The sequence below is a fragment of the Tinamus guttatus genome, unplaced genomic scaffold (assembly GCF_059628265.1).
Source record: "Tinamus guttatus ecotype Peru unplaced genomic scaffold, ASM5962826v1 Tinamus_guttatus_pri_ptg000302l, whole genome shotgun sequence".
Classification (NCBI taxonomy): Eukaryota; Metazoa; Chordata; class Aves; order Tinamiformes; family Tinamidae; genus Tinamus; species Tinamus guttatus.
This window is the reverse complement of record NW_028288836.1, coordinates 1,319,789-1,336,456: the sequence shown is the minus strand read 5'-3', so window position 1 is coordinate 1,336,456 and position 16,668 is coordinate 1,319,789.

Genomic DNA, 16,668 nt, shown 5'->3' with positions numbered 1-16,668 from the left:
AGGGGAGTTGGACAAGATGATCTGTAGAGGTGCCTTCCAACCTCAACCATTCTGTGATTCTGTGAAAATGATCCATAACAACCATTTGTTTGTAGACAAAATAAAGAAAATTAACATTGCATTTGATAGGGCTGCTTATAATTTTGTTTTCTTTGAGTCTTTCCACACCTTTCTTTGTCCCTTTCCTTACTTGCTTTATCTCACAGGCAAAATAAATCAGGATCAAGAAAGCAACATTTATAGGAGATCATACTGGAACACAAATTATCAAGAGTTAAACCAGGAGTACTCCACGGACATGAGATTGACAATTAAATTCAAATGTTAAAACTAATCTTTGCAATTACTAAGGTGGCAGATGGCAAGAGAGAAGAACATTAGGAATTTTGAAAAGGTGGTCTGGTTTTAATATCATCTCTGTGTGCAACCTCTGTGTTAGCCTATGACATTCTACATCCCCATCTCATCAGAAGACCCAAGCAAAAGGACATTAAAAACAGTCAATGGCTTAACAAGTCTAAATCCATTATTTACAAGGAAAACCTTTGGCCAAACTCAGGGGTTAAATGTATTTTTCCAAGTTTGCCGTTTGAAAGGTAGCGCTGTGTGCAAGATACCTGTTAACACATAATATAATAAGACGTGAGTATTGCTAGGCTTACTTTTAATGAAGTTCACAACTTTTATAGCCTCGAATACTGTCTTTATTTCCATGGTAAACATGAACATATTTGTCCCAAGGCTGGTCTCCAATAATACATGTTTTTATCACCAAGCCATGTGTTTTCCTTCTATAAATAACTCATTATTGGTACTGGTACAGGCCTACTTTGCATTAGTCCTATTCAGCTTAAAGACCTGATTATTGGAATTCCTAAAGATTTTTTTTCACTTGTGGGACAGCAAGAGAAGTGGAGCAATTTTACAGTGCCTGGACCACGTTAACTCACAATAAGTTTTAAACCTGCCCTCAGAGAGGCCATTTTGTTTCCGTCAGCAGATTCTCCATACTACCAAAATTTACCAAAATTACCAATTATAACAAGATTTAAGACATTTTCCAGGATCATGGGAACATTTTAAACTTCCAATGACAGAGACATTCCATTTGGAGGATTTTCATATTGCCAGCCCTGTCTTTTTATATTTGCAGCATTTCTCTCTCACACATACAAGAAAACTGGCTATTCTTGAAAGACCAGAGGACAAAGAGAAAGGAGGTGATTACCACCTCTCTTAACTTTGCTTAGGCCACACAGGGACATAGAACTTCTGACACCAAACAGCACTACTATAATCTGCTTGAAGAGACCATTAAATTCCCATAACTGAAGGTCTTTTACAATAGATTATACAGACATTTTGTCAAGAATACATAGGCATATTTAATTCTTCCCTGAGGCGAAAAGATTTCCCAGGTTATTTCTTCAAGTCCATTCCAGTCCTATGATTAAACCCAAAATGCTTCCATAGATTTAAAATAAAAAGAAGAAGTCATATTCTGTAATTATGCAACTTGAAATGGAATTGTAGAATAAATAATACATAGTTGTGTAAGAAGTATTCATTTGTCTTGTTGCAAATAATAACAATCCTGTTATTAATATAAAATGTTTTGGCCAAAGGATAAAGGAAGACTTTAAAAAGAAGAAAAAAGTCAGGCTTTGTAAAATGATGAGATATCACTGATGGGCCCTATCTGCACTGAATGACCTGCACTGAATGAATGCGCTGAACAGCACTGAATGCAGAAATACAGCAAACCAATAGAAAAGAAAAAACAACAATTTTTGCCTGTGCAAGTTAATATAAATTAGAAATTAAATCCTGTATAACTCATCAAAAAAGGTAGAAAAATATTAGTACCAATTTCATATTAATGAGCATATTTCATTTGTTTGAAGCATAAACTCTGATTCAGTTTACTCAGCTGGCTACAGTAACATTATGCAGTCATTCCCTGAAGTCTTCTTTAGAACATGACATTTGGGGATTGAGTCATTTTTTTCTCATTAAAGTTACGATACCAAGAAAAAATCCTTTGTGCAAGTGTGTGTATATGTGTATTTTCTGTTCCTGAGTTTCTTCTGGATGATGTCTAAGTGATTTAGCTAATAATTAAATAAAATAATAATAATAAAAAACAGGATGTACGCCACTTTAAGAAATGCCCAGCAGAACCCAGTGAAAGCCATTTAAAAATAATAATAATATGAGAGCAAGAATCTCAATGCTTTTCTGAAATACTTGAAGTTGTAGCACACCTTAGTTGTAAAACATAGACCACTTCACCACACTTCACAGGCTGATCAGCCTAGTGAGAAAAGCCGCCTGTAAAGCAAGGGTCCTGTCCCATCTGATGGAGGGAAAGGAACCAAAATAATTTCACAATGAAGGGTATCCTTAAGGCTTTTCATTTATTGATTGATTTTTGTGATTAGAACTAAAATCAATAGGGTAGGTCTCTTCCAATCTTAAATTGCTAAAAGAAATACATCAGGCAAAAGAGAAGCATATTCTAATAGGAGGTGTATTTATGCCAAGTATACTGAAAGCACATCTAATTCTTTTACTAAGGAATTCATTTATATTAGACTGGTTGAATCAATTAGCTTAATATTATAGAACATTTATTTATAATTGAAACAGCTGTACTTACCTTCCCTGTTATCTTCCATGAGTGAAAACAGCTTGATTCCACACATTACTTTAGAAAATGCTCTATTAGATAATTTCATAAGGCTTCAACAAGTTTTAAAAATACTTACAAGCTTCTTCATACCATAAGCAGCCCATCACTTTATATCAAAAATATAATGCAAGTTTTCAACAGAAAAACAGTACATCACTTTTGCTTGACCAAGCAAGGACCTATGGACTTGCATGGGCCTCAAATGATTTATATGCGCCCCATGTGGTTTAAAATTACAATAGCCTCTTGGAAAGCAACATGCATAGAAAAAATTACAGATACTATGCTGCATTATTAGTATACATGTAAAAGGACAAGAATTTTTATTTTAATAGAATGTTTTAAGGAGGAAGAAATGTCACTTTAAAAAGAAAATGACAAAAAATCAGAAGTCAGGCTTCATAAGGAGATGGCAATTTATCTTAAAAAGGTAAAGAAAGGTAACTAAATGCATCATAGCAAGAAAGAAAGGGGAAAATAAAAGACAATAGGTTTAAATAACTAGTCAAATTCACCAGTTTTACTGACTAAAATTCAGTACAAGACACATTCTTCTAGTATTGCCATGCATTATTGTATTTTGTTAACTGTCAAAACACAGCACTTCCATATGTAGACAAATTATGCCAGCATGGATCAGTTGCTAAGCACTCTTCAAGAAGAACTCTGGTTTCCTGGTATGCCCAATACCTGGTTTAAATTAGAGATAAAATTTTGGCAGCAACACACACACACACACACAGAGTGTTTATCTTAATACAGACTTGGGAAGTTAACATTGCTTTAAACTAAAATAAAACCACTTGTCCTGCCCCACTTACAAAATAAAATAGAATTCTTGTGTGAGACACAGATGGAGAAGGGGACATGACTGACTACTGGTTAATTCTGGTTTCATCAGAAGAATTCCCTGGCTCATTTCAGCTAAGGGGCTCATTGTATACTGCACAGTCACGCACAATGACTGCAGGTAAAGCACTATAACATAAAATAAAATTTGATCTGCTAGACTTTCATTGACAAAAATGCCAGGTGGTGATCCTGCTGACTGTCACAAATCAGTCTGCATTTACAGCAAGAACAAATGCAAGCAACACTTCTGTTCTGTATAATGTGTTTTTCTTCCTAGTGAGAAATTGCATTTCTTTACATTAAGTGTGGCATCCCCCCAAAATTTATTATACAGTACACTATGTTAGCTTTGAAAATAAAGCATGTTTGAGAACTTCCAAATATTAAGAACTTTCATTTTTGGAAACTTTTGCTTTCATTGAGATTTAACACTCCAATTCCAGGCTTTCCGTATTTCCATACTACAGTTCTGAGAAGCTTAATTTACAAAATGTTACCTTTTTTTTTGTCTTTGATTTTATAGGTATAAAGAAAATAATTTAAAAGAGATCTTTGTGTCTAGGCACATTTCTCCAGAGAATTATTAAAATATAGTCCTCTAACACCTAAGCACCAAAAATAAAGGGAATTATTATTTCAATTAACATATTTTAATGCGTTTTCTCTATGTTAACAACAGCAATTCATTTTTTAATAGGATAATGAAAAAAAATCCTGCTTTAACTTTTCATTGGTCTTTTTGGCAGGATACGTCATGATGGAAGAGTGAAAGGAATGCTGAGGAGCATTAGTCTGCTCTCACACAAATGCCCCTCCTCTCTTCCACCACTTCCTTCTCTTCAATATAGATTGAGCCATGCTTCATTTTTTTGGCATTTTTTTCAGGAAGAGGAGGAAAAAGCGAAGACAGGACAAAAAGGCGGTCAGGCATGACTTTGTTATCAGTGTATCATTGAATCTTCAGGACTAACAAAGAACTTTCCTCGTAAAAGTATATATAAGGATAACCCAAAGTGGCATTATTGTAATCATACGGATTATATTTAGCGCGTTCCTCTTTTTTTTTTTTTTTTTTCTTCCTGCGTCTCTAGCTGAATGAGCAAGTCATCGACATAAACATTTTATATTTAGGTAATAAGCATTGCGGCTCACAGTAAACACACAAGTAGTTGTGACAGGTTCAGTAGAAACTGTGCAGTGATTAGGAAGGAAGGATGACTAGGGACTGGAGCATTAAGGGACTGGAGCATCTATCGAATGAGGAAAGACTAAGTGAGCTGGGTCTGTTTAGCCTAGGGAAGAGAAGGCTGAGAGGAGATCTGATCAACATGTACAAGTACCCGAGGGGTGAAGGTAGGGAGGATGGGGCCAAACTCTTCTCGGTGGTGGTCAGTGACAGGACGAGGGGTAATGGGTGCAAGCTGAAACACAGGAAGTTCCACCTCCATATGAAGAAGAACTTCTTGACTGTGAGGGTGACGGGGCCCTGGAACAGGCTGCCCAGAGAGGTTGTGGAGTCTCCTTCTCTGGAGATCTCCCAAACCCACCTGGATGCCACCCTGTGCCACGTGCTCTAGGTGTCCCTGCTGGAGCAGGGGGTTGGACTAGATGATCTCTAGAGGTCCCTGCCAACCTCAGCCATTCTGTGATTCCGGGATTCTATGATTAAGTAACAATTTTGCACTAGTTTACAGTAAGGGCATGAGGATTCCCATAGGCTAGACAGATACACTTTTTGTAAAGTTTCTGACTTTTGAGCCACTTCCTAAACTATCAGGCACTGCCTGCCCACAGAGCAATTATAGTTTGGCCTCATTTACACCGCTTAGGGCATTTCAGCTATCCACCAGAGGAAAAAGCAGCCTGCTATTTCTCAGTGTTTAGACAGTAAAGATTAAGAGGAAAGCATGAAATACAGATCTGGCAAGTTCCATTATTAATTTAATGCAGAGAGCAACCAGGGGAAAATAAAGCCCAGAGTTACAAAGTAATTGGCTGATTTTTAACTAGTGCCCTTCCTTTGTGTTCTCCTCTTCAGCGCAGAGCTAGAATGACAGCTTATGTTTGAAAAGGGAACGGTGCCAAAATAAGCCAAAACAAGAAGGAACACCCTCATGGGGAGCTTTAATCATCCACTCAGAGTAGGGAAAACTGATCAACTGATTTCTTGAACTTCCGTTAATGTAAACAAAAGAATTTCTATACATTGTTAAGTAATTGATATGGAGAATTATTTCTACCACCTGCTCTAATGGCTTTTTTGGAAATACGTAGATTCCATTTTCCCTCTTTTTTTTTCCCCCCCACAGCTAATTAAACCTAATTCCTAAAAATAATAATAATAAAAAAAAGTTTTCAGGCAAAACACTAATTCTGAATCAAACAAAAGCCCAACAAATACAAAAACAAAAAACAGACACTTTTTATCCTCTGACAGTGAATTATTAAAAGAAAAGCCAAACATTTGGCCCACAGATATATGTTAGGAAGGGAATAACCAAGGGAACACTTACGTATCTTTACAAATTCTGTAAAGGAAAATGGCTGGGTTCAATATAAACTTGATAAAACAGTATTCTTCTCATTGATCTTAAAAAGATTCTCCACATTTTCAGTAAATTCAATTAGAAACATGGCAAAACAGATATCATGGCCCAGAGCAGCAGAATTTACTAAGGATTTTTTCAGTAACTTACTTACCCATTGGGCTTTGTTGAGTCCATCAGGTTTCAAGAGCAACTATTCACTTCAGGAGCCACTGGGAACAGATTACCCTCAAGGGATTGCACAAGGCAAAAAGTATCACTGAAGCCCTCTCATCTGCTGATGAAATACTGACAGACTCTCAGCAATCTGGGATGGCAACGCTTCCAATTTCTTTCACAGGTAGATGTCTGTGGAAAAACAGCAAACACTGTTTTAGCCATGGAGGGATTCCATGGAAACTGCTTCCATTACAGTAACTTTCCCTTCATTTGTGCTGGTTACTCCCATTAAAAAAAAAAAAAAAAAAAAATTGATATCATTTTTGCAGTATCAGAACCTGTGGAAGAACTAGCGTGTGAATTTGTATTGACCTGCAGCTCATTAGATCCATCTACATTTCAGTCACCTTTACTTGAAGGAAAACTGTAGAAGTGATTCGTTACTGGAGATGAATTTTTTCCATTGATTTTCTAGAAGTGGCCTCGAGATTGCAAAAAGCTCAAGCATGTAAACAGTGCTATTTATGAGAATAACACAATTATACAGCTCTAGGCTAAAAGTATATTAGCTTAGCCTCAGTACACCTTGCCATTATTTATTGCTATTTTGAAAAACATCCTCCTCCTGCCTAAAGACACTAGATAAATGAGGAGGGGCAGTTGTACATCACCGATTACTCAAAATGAAGATAGAGACGTTGGATCCTGTTTTCAATTCTGTATTTTTAGATGCTTTTTAATAATGAAGCCAACTCATTCTTACGGGCATATCCCAGATTCCCTGGCAGTCTCAATTTAGATTTAAGCATAAATATCTTGGCTTGAAATGCTATCCACATGCACAAGCTTGAATTTCAAGCATATGAACAGATAGGTAGAGGCAGAGAAATATTATGAGCTGCAGGGCAGGTTCTCCAAAACTAGGCTAGGCTAAGCAGCTAGGCTAAGACACGTAAGACCCTCTTTAAAAAGAGCAACAGGACTATCAGCAAAACCCCTTTCCATGAATGAATTACACATTTTTGGTACTTAACACTTCCTGTAAAGTCCTGAGATGACTATTGCAATCTCTCTTTACTTACGAGCAACAACAAAAAAATCTCAGATTCCTGAATTCTACTCCTTGCAGAAAATGCTATTAACAAGGGCTACAGTGAGACAAATTGTTACAAAATAACTGGGAATTTAGCTAATTCTAAGTGCACTCATTCAACTACAGGAGTAATTTAGCCTCTGTGAGGATTTTAACAGGGATCAGCTCTAACTAATTCTTAGCTGCATTATGCACTACTCCATTAACACCTGTACTGACTTTTGTTATCCCTTGACTTCTTCTTTCTGCATTGAGACTCAACCACCCCTGACAAGAAAATTCCAGAGAAAAGAACTATTGGAAGGGTAGAAGTAGAAACTGTTCATTCTCAAGTCATGGTGGTTGTATTTTTAACACCTTTTCTGTGTATACCAGACCAGCTAGGAATGCCAATTTGATCAGTACCAGACATGAGCAAACACTGGATTTTTTGATGAATGACAGCACATCATGCAGCATGTGTGCTGATTCTGGAAGGCCAGCAAAACCTCATCCAGCACAAATTTAGTGACGTAAACAGCCAGTGCCTTAGCCATATAAATTGCCAGAGCAAATCTGAATCAGCAAAATGAGTTTATACCAGAGTGGTGATTTGTTAAGTAACCATAGCGTTTTCATCACAGGGGGCTGCCACAGGCAACTACTGCCTTTGGCTACAGCGAGAACTAGCATTAAGCATGAGTTTTAAAGGCAATTTGCAATACTGCACTTTTAAATTCCTCACATTGCAGTCACAAGAGCAACATCACGTGCATTGTCGAAACTGCTTGTGCTCCCTACTCTCCCCCACTTCTTAAATCAAAAGTTTTGAAAACCAAGTGTGTACCACTGTAATAATGTAAACAGTGCTTGTTGTAGCTTGCTAATTCTGACATCCATATATTCAGTGGAAATTTCTCTGCAGCCTTGGCCCTGAAGGCCTAGAAATGTTTACCCTAAGGTTGATGCAGGGAGTTTCTCACAAAGAGGTAAACAGGCATATGCATGCTCAACATTTATTCTAATTACTTGTTTGTTTTTAATTCTTCTGAAGGTACAAAAATTGAAGGACAGTGTGTTTTGTTAGGAGGGAACCCACTTATAGTGACAGGGCTATTACAGAGGGTTAGGATTACACTGATCCAGGGCAGTTTTTGTGAGAAAGAGCAGCAGACTTGCAGAGAGGGATCCATCTCAGTCACTCATAAAATCTCTTTTATAAACTTTTTCAGCCGTCTGAGAGATTTGTGGCAGCTTTAAGCCCAGTTGCTGACCCTCTCCTTCCTGGTGCTGCTGAGGGTGTGCAATCTGGCATGCAGCACACCAAGGTCCTCTGTCTTCAAGACATTCCTTGCTCAGGTGAGGTTAGCACCTGATTTTTCAGATTACGTTTCAGTGGGTGATGGTAAAATTCTGTATATTTCCATAGTGCCCTGTTCATATAATCTTGTCACTTTGTACTTAATATCAGTTCTTACCTGCCTGTCAGCAGATGTATCCAGGACCTAAACTTTAATGCCTAATTCATATTCCTACAATAATTTGCCAAGGTGTTGGGCTGCTCATGAAAGAGCAGCTCCTCCTCCAAAGAGCTTTGCTTAAGACTGTACATGAAATTTCCTCTTCAGGCAGAGATATTTTCTACCCATGAGTCTTCAGGACAAAACAGCAACTAAACTTGGAAAAGAAATGTGAGCCACATCAAGAGTTAACTTCCTCTTGACTGTTATTTAGTCAATTAGGTAAATGAACTATGGAAATGAAGAAAGGTTTCTGTGTGCCTTCAACAGGACTGCATGATGGGTATGCACTTAGCTTTTGATGATTGCAAACTAAAGAGAGATGAGAACTTTCTTTTGACACAAAATGGTACTTACCCTCAGTGGATATGGCATTAGACAATGAATCATTATTCAATTTACATTATGTTTTTTTTATCCTTCAATGTAACTTTCTCTTAGACAAAGTATAATGAACAAGTAGCTTTGATTAACAATCAGTCTTTGCTATTTTTTAATATTTCAAATGTCAGGGGAATTTTTACAGGAGAATTTCTATTTATTGAGTGTTCTTTTTTAAAATGAAATTTATTTTTAAGAGTTTCTCCTGAAATATTTTTGTCTATATAATTTACAATGGAGAATAAAAGGAAAATATTTTTCAATTTCATTGAGAAGGATATAAATAGATACTTGACTAGCCTTCTGTAATTCCTACTTCATTGCTGTACAAAATGAGCAAAGAACACAGGGATAAGAGATGGACTCTTAAATACAGTGAATATAAAGCCCCCAGATTTATTCTGACCTCTCCCAGTCCACCAGGCATGCATGGTAGAAGGGAAGAGCCTGTGCACACATTCCCGCTGTGCCTCTCCATGCCTAAGGCAGAATTACACAATCGAGGAATTACACTGCTTTTCAGATTCAGTAACCTGTAGGTTAAGTGATGCTTCTTCCCCAGCTTTTTATTTGGATCTAAACAAACTCTTTGAATCGTTTTGGGGCTAAATAATCTTTCAGGGAAGCTTTGCTGATACCTAGGGAAAGAGTCCAGCTAGACTTTGCTGTCTAGGTTAGGCTCATCTGGATCTTTCCTTTTTTTTTTTTTTTTTTTCTTCCTCAGATCTTTCATCCAGAAGCTAAAAAACAGCTGCTACCAGTGATCAAACTCAGCAAAACATGATTAAGTCTTTCTAGGCAATCACCATTTCGCTTGCACACTTACTCTTCTCTTGGATATAGGCTTGTTTTATAACCTAGTGTTTGGGGTTATCACACACTCCCTTTATGCCTATGCCTACCTCCCCTTCACCTAATACCAAGTCTGATACCAAGTGCAACTGCATGACCAAAAAAATACTGATACCTGTGTTTAGCTAGTAAGCATCAGAAAATCTCCATAAATTCTCTATTCAGAATGAAAGACCCTTCCCCTCTTCCAGTGAAACTTGCATTACAGCAATTCTCCTTTTTCTTATTTAATATTTATTCATGCTCAGTGTCTTGAACCTATTCCAACTCTGGGGCAATACCAAATTTATTTGGTACAATGACCCTTACTAAAACATCTATTACAAATAGCAGATGCAATATTCAAAGCTCCTTGTGTGTAAAAGCTGAGAGGGAATCCAAATAAGCAACAGGTTTGGGCACCGAAACCGATGGTCTAACTACCCTCGGTGCATCACGCTGAGCTATACAAAATTGTGAGCTTTTCCGCTAGAGAGGATCTTTCTAGAAAAGTGTAAAAACTCTTCTCTTAAGATTAGACATTGCCTGTGAAATACAGTGGTGCCGAAGTCAACTGGACTGCTCCGACCACCCTGTCCTCCTTCAGGTAAAAGTATACAGAGGGATGGACTGACCTGATGTGCTCCCTGGACTTGTTATATCTGCTCTGGACCAGTGGGAGGAGGAAACAGCTTAGTGGGTCTCTGTATTAGGCACAGACACACTTCAGAGCAGACCGTATGAATGAGGAGCCTGAAGATTAGTTATGTGAAGCAGCAGTAAAAATGCTAAGTACCCTCTCCAGCACAGTTTCTCAGTAAACTGAAGTTTGGACACAGGTGTTTAACACTTTGCATGCCCTCCTCAATAGTCAGCTATTCTCCTTGCATTAACTCTTCTCTAGTTCAATATTAAAAAAAAAAAAAAAAAAAAAAAAAAAAAAAGTTAAAGAAGTCAGACCCAACAACTGCCAGTCTAGTTGATTTCCAATTCTATAAAACAGCAATAGCAACTAAGGCTTGGAAGGGAGGGAGGATGGGAAGTGAGAGAACATATTAATAAAACTGATGAATAAATGGATTAAGTTAGTAAAAATTACAGTGAACATTAGCAAATTTTAATACATGCACCCCAAGAGAAACAAACAGAACAGATGCTTAACTGAAAACCAAATTTATGAAACATAATTCCCATTCCCCCAAATGCACAAGATCTTACTGTTAGCTTAGTTAGCTTACTATGAATCACTATTTTCATTTAAAAAAAAAGGAGGTGAAATGGATATTTTTGTTTATTGTAAAACATTTGTACTGACTTGCATCAGTGCAACATATTAGGTGCGTCATTATTTACCTAGTTGTACAATAAGCAAGCTCCATATATTTTCAGGCTTCAGTGGGCTTTGCTGGCATGCTGTAATAAGCAGGTATTTCCGAAAGTCGTTCTGCCTTCCTTCACTTCCACAGGGCTCTTCACAAGCTATTCTCTATGCTCGTGCTTACGCCAGACCTTATGGATGCTTGAAACATTTTAAGAGCAAATCCTGCTACGGGCAGAGTAACTCCACACTAAGGGTATAGGAAGATGAATCAGACGTGGGCACATAAACCTGGCTAACAAGTCGTGGCTCGTCAGGCAGCCGCAGCAGCAGTGAGCAGGCAAGCTCTGAGCAAGGTGAGGCGTGTTCATGCAGTCCCTGTCACCGAAGGCTAGGTGTTTTCCCTCATAAGAAGGAGGCTAAGTGCATACATGCAAACAGATCACGTTAGCTCAGCCCTGGGGAGGCAACTTTTTAAACCCTCTCTGACTCCATCGTGGCCCGCTGCATGCCCATAACCACAGGCAGCACTGTCCAACCTGCTCTACAGCTCCCTTCCCAAATGCACACTCCTGTCTCCCTTATCCCCTGTCCCGGCACACGTAATTGCCGTGTTCCAACATGGTCAATACAATTCACATACACAATCATTTTTGTACATCATCTTCAGGTTTTTCAGACCCCAGGAGGCAGAGGCCTCCTGTCATTTGGGGAAATGCTTTCGGTTTGCCTGCATTATGCAATGAGCCACGCCGCAGAGATCCCTGCGCCGCTGCCAAGGGAGTGATTGCTGGGAATAAAAGCAGTATTATGACACTGGCATAGCATTGTGCATGAAGCAAAGACAGGGCTTGTGTTTTGTCAGCTGGCAAATCAGCTTCCACATGCTGTGCTGCGTTGGGACTGTGCTGAACTCAGCCGTGCGGGTATTCTAGCTTGCTACAACCGCATACAGCTCTGACTGGCACTGAACAGCTAAGTCCTACATGCTGCTGCTCTAAGGAGAGTGCCATGACAAACTGAACATACAGCTTCAGGACCAACTTATTCTGCGTTTGCAAAATACAGAGAAATGCAACCTACTAAATGAGAGCAGAATGATACTTGGCTGAAAAGTCTCCCAGATGGTCTAAACTAATAACTGTACCCTTTGGGTCTCTACGGTCTTTTTCTACAGCCTCTAGACATCTAGATGAGCATGTATCTCTGAAGAAAGAGGCTAAACAAGTGACTTTCTCCTTTACAGTGATTAATTCCTATGAATAAGTCGATGGATTTTCTCTAAAATGACTGGTAGCACTTAAGCAAGGGGGATAAGAGAAGAATTGCTAACAGTCTCAGAGAAGAGGAAGACAACACTCGCTGGAGGTATCGTACTAACTGTGTAGTGTTAGGACTGATGCAGTTTCGTGTAATTCCAGGAGTAAGCTAGATGGCGCTGGGCCTTCCTAGGCAGGATAGCAAGATTATAGGAGCTCATTTTGCAACTTTGCCGCTCCATTTATTGGCCACAACCTCCACCTGTTCCAGCACATATCCAAAGGCAGACTTGGAATCCTGTCCTGGGCATTGGCTCATAGTCTATTCCCATTGCATCTCTTCAGGGTCTGCTGCCAGGTGCCCTTACAATACTGGGGACAGTGCCAAATGAGCCCTTTCTTCTTCAGCAATATCTATTTGTCAGACAGCCGGTACTTGAATTCAGTATTTTTCAAAGAGCCATGCTCTGGGGCTTATCAGCACGGCTGCAGGTGCTGATTTTGCTCAGTCACAAGAAATATCTCACCTATCCAGCCAGACGAGGCACACAACCAGTTTGCCTTGCTCCCTTTGTTTACCAACCAGAGTGAAGCATCAGCCCCTGAGATCAGTACGGATGTTTCCTTGTTGAATGAAACAGGAAGGCACATCTCATCCCCCCAGCCAAATCAAAGGCACTCAGCACTCAGCTCTGTGACCCCGAGCTTCCTGACCTCTAGGAGCAAAGACGTGACCTGCAAGACCAAACTCAAACAACGCCAGCACCATGTCAGCATCTGTCCCCGACGTGTCCTCTTCACTGGATGCCTTTGAGCATCCCCACAGCAAGACCACAGGGAACATGATTTGCAGGAACGTAGGAGGACTATGACCTTTATCACCAGCCTCTGACACTACTGAACGCCTTCTTCTCAAAGCAATACTAATGATTCATCTTAAAAACTCTTTCACTGTTACATATCCAGGCAACATTCTGTTTTTCTTGGCATCAAAGTCCAACCAAGTTTTATACAAGCTCAGTAATTTGGCCTTGTCTTTGCCCACAAGGTCTCATGCCAAACTATCTGAGAGGCATCTACAGCCTCTAAAATCAACAGGAAAAACTTGCCCCCACTCTCCTCTGATTAATTTTCGGTAAAGTCATAAAATGGAATATTGTTAAAACATGTGCTAGACAAATACTGCCAGAAGTACTATTATTCTTTCAGTTTATTTAGTTCACTCAGTTTATTTCTTAAAATCAGTTACCTAACTTGCAGTATGCTACAACCCTGTCATCTCTCTCTTTTCTTTCCGTGTGTGGAATGAATATTGTACCACTAGCCAGAAAAGAAAGCAGATTTTTCCAGAAAACATTGTGAGCTTTCCCCCGATAAAATCAGTATGTGGTTTGAGTTGTTCACTTGTAAGCATGACTCTGCAACAAGTTATGAAAACATCACATGCAAGTACTGTGTGTGTGTCAGGCAGATGCCAGTGTCACGAATGTCAGGTACATCGTTCTAAACTGAGAAAATGGAAACAATCCGAGGGCTGGATGCCTTAGAGTTGAAACCTAAACAGAACATCCTGTCCAGATATTAGAGTGCGTGTGTGAGAGTGAGTGAGAGAGAGAGAAAATAACCCACAAAATGCACTGCATTTAGCGCAGTTCATCCAGCTGGCTAGGCAAGGTGCAGAAGATAGGGCAGCTCCTGGGGCAGATACACACAGCCTGGTTGTCACTGTCTTTTCGGAGCTCAAGCCCAGGGTGAGACACTTGAGGGCAGCCTACTCATTGCAGAAGGGAACAAACACGATAGGTGGGAGCATGGCAGGCTTACCAGTCAGGTCAAACGGCTTCTACAAGAAGGACTGCCATAAAAAAAAAAAAAAAAAAAAAAAAAAAAAAAAAAAAAAAAGGAATGTTTCTGAGAGGGAAAGTCACAAAGAGGAGGCGTTGCTCTGAAGGTTACATGAAGGGCTTTTAAACCTGCTTGAAAGGTATACTGGAGTCTGTGAGATTTTCTAGTTTGGTTCTTTTGTTAAATTAAATCTATGCAAAGCACCTAGGATTTTATGGGATGATCTGTGTCCACTTTGGGAGAAGTGGCCAAAAAAGAGGTAGCAGAAAAGACTGAACAAGATGGAAGAAAAAAAACCCCACTCTTTTTACAAATGGAGGCAGATTTGAAGTATCAGATCTATTGATCACTTCATTTGAGTATTTGCTTCTTTCTCCCTATATGTATGTGATGTACAGGTCTGCTCAAGTAGTTGAAGTACATTAATATTAGTTTTCATTAAACGTAAAAATAGCATGTTCAAAGGCAATATAATTTCACATGCAAATCTCTGATTAATGTTATGGCTAATACATAAAAGTGTCTTTCGCAACAGAAAATGAGAGCATAAAAGTTTTAGAAACAATACTTGTTATTTAGTGAAGAGTTCTCAGATCATATATGACCCATCCCTAGCAGACCACTAAAATGTATCTTTTACATCAGGTCTTCTAAGGAAAGATAATTGTTAATAAAGCAGTTGATTTTTATTTTCTTATGAAGTAACTGTAAAAATACATGAAGATGATTTTTTTCCAGACAGCATTCTAAATTGTGTCCATCTCTACTTGCATATTTCAACAAATTCATTTACAGATTTGAAACTGATAAATGTATGCATGTCTATCTGATTTGTATAACACATAATCTGTGTATTTCGCTGATTTACTGCCTTTATGACCATCTATACTGCTGTGTGAGCATCAGTTGCAATCTTCAGATACCCAAGAAATAAACATAGGTGCTGATGCAAAATTTTAGTGTGGGACTTTATAGATGTAAGTGGCTACAGCTTAGAGAAATGGTGGATTGTCCCCTTACTCCAAATGTCAAGAGCACAGTTCTATAAAAAACTGAATCCTGGAAGGACTTCATCCAGGAAAAATACATTGAGCAACTGTGCAAATGAACATCTCAAATGCAATTATGGAAATTAGAATCCTCTGTACTGGTAACCGACTCCAAGCATTGAAACATTGCTTCTGTCATGCTAAGGAAACCGATAAAAACAAATAATAAAAGCACCCCTCTATTAGCTCAAGTTCTTGCAGTCTCAATACTGTTGGTATAAGACTGTATACAGTGCTCACAGCTACCACCAAATTCATTGTGACCAGATTTCTAGTAGAATATACTATGATTAGTACATTTAAAATATTCTTTGTATGACATCTGTTTAAAATGAAAATAAATATTAGTCCTCCCAGACTCACCTTTCTGTTATTCACAGCCTGTCTCTGCGTATGGCCTTCCATGTTGATCTTTTTGTTGTTCTGGAGAAATGACATGACAAAATCTTTTATAGGGAAGTATGCTGTAATACTCAGTGTAACACTTAAGCACATGCAACTCAATATGGCTGCTTGTACAGCTGCTCTGAAAATTTGGTTCCTCCAGTGGTTCTTAAGTTTGATTTGCCTTTTATTCCTTCTGTGCTTGGTCATTCTAGAGTAAACTCCAAACACTTTTTTATACTTTTATCTCTTTCAAACATATCTCTCCTAATTTCCTTAGGTTATACAAATAAACACAATAAAAATGAAAAAAAAAAAAAAGAAAAAGAAAAAAATGCATTAGCATAGAAATGAGCAAGATTTCTAATTCATAATCCATTTGACCTAGTATCCCAGGAAATCTCACTTAAGATAATTTTTTGAATGCTCCTCCTGTGCATTTGTTGCCAGACATATTATTTTTGCGGCAAGACTGTCTGTTTTTTATTTTGTTCCTATTCATTATCACATTTGCTAAATAAAAGTTGCACTAGAAGTATTACACTCATGATAGTGCACTGGATTGTCAAATATACCAAACATTATACAAACAATAAAGTAGAATCAAAACAATTAGAAACTTGGCCAAAAAAAAAAAAAAACCCACAATAAAAAGAGGTGGAGATGATTTTTATATGGCACACCCCATCATGTAGTATTCAAAAATAGCAAGGTTATAATCAAATAAAAACTACAGCTGCAGAATAAAACAGCATCTTGG